Genomic DNA, 600 nt, shown 5'->3' with positions numbered 1-600 from the left:
GGGCCAGGCAGGGCGGCAGCGCCCGCGCCCGGAGCCCCGGGGAGCAGAAGCAGCCCGCTGGTATCCCCGACCCGGCAGTAGTGGTGGTGGTGTTAAGAACCCTCAGACCCACGGAAAACGCACGTCAAACCCGTCGGTGTTACAGCCACTTAAGTCGTAAAGAGCGGGTTTTTTCCTGTTTTCCTTCCAGTGCTCCACTGCTTCCACAGACGGACAACTCGGGTGCACCATGGCACATGTCTCCCTGTGAAGTTAAGGCGGCTGAAATGTCTCTCCTGTCACTGGGTGGCCAAGGACTAACATTACGAGGATTAAAGCACAGAGGCTCTAAATGGTTAAGTTTCCAATGCGCAGCCCTCGGGGCGAGCCAGACTCCAGTAAGCACGTGGTCTCCACAGGGCGCTTGGATGCTATGTTTGGGTGGGAAAATGTTACTAGAATAGACGTATACTTGTTTAAGCAGCCGCGTGATGTGAACTGCTGGCATTTCTGTTGCTGCTAGAAGGAAAATTTAAAGCATGCCTCTCTGATTATTTACGCTTTCTAAAAATACCCTATATGATCAGTGCATGCCCTGACAATGCCTGATTGAATTGAACT

Source organism: Athene cunicularia (genome assembly GCF_003259725.1).
Source record: "Athene cunicularia isolate RWA chromosome Z unlocalized genomic scaffold, athCun1 chrZ_part1, whole genome shotgun sequence".
NCBI classification, from domain to species: domain Eukaryota; kingdom Metazoa; phylum Chordata; class Aves; order Strigiformes; family Strigidae; genus Athene; species Athene cunicularia.
The sequence above is the reverse complement of the archived record's forward strand: the minus strand, read 5'-3'. Positions refer to the sequence as shown.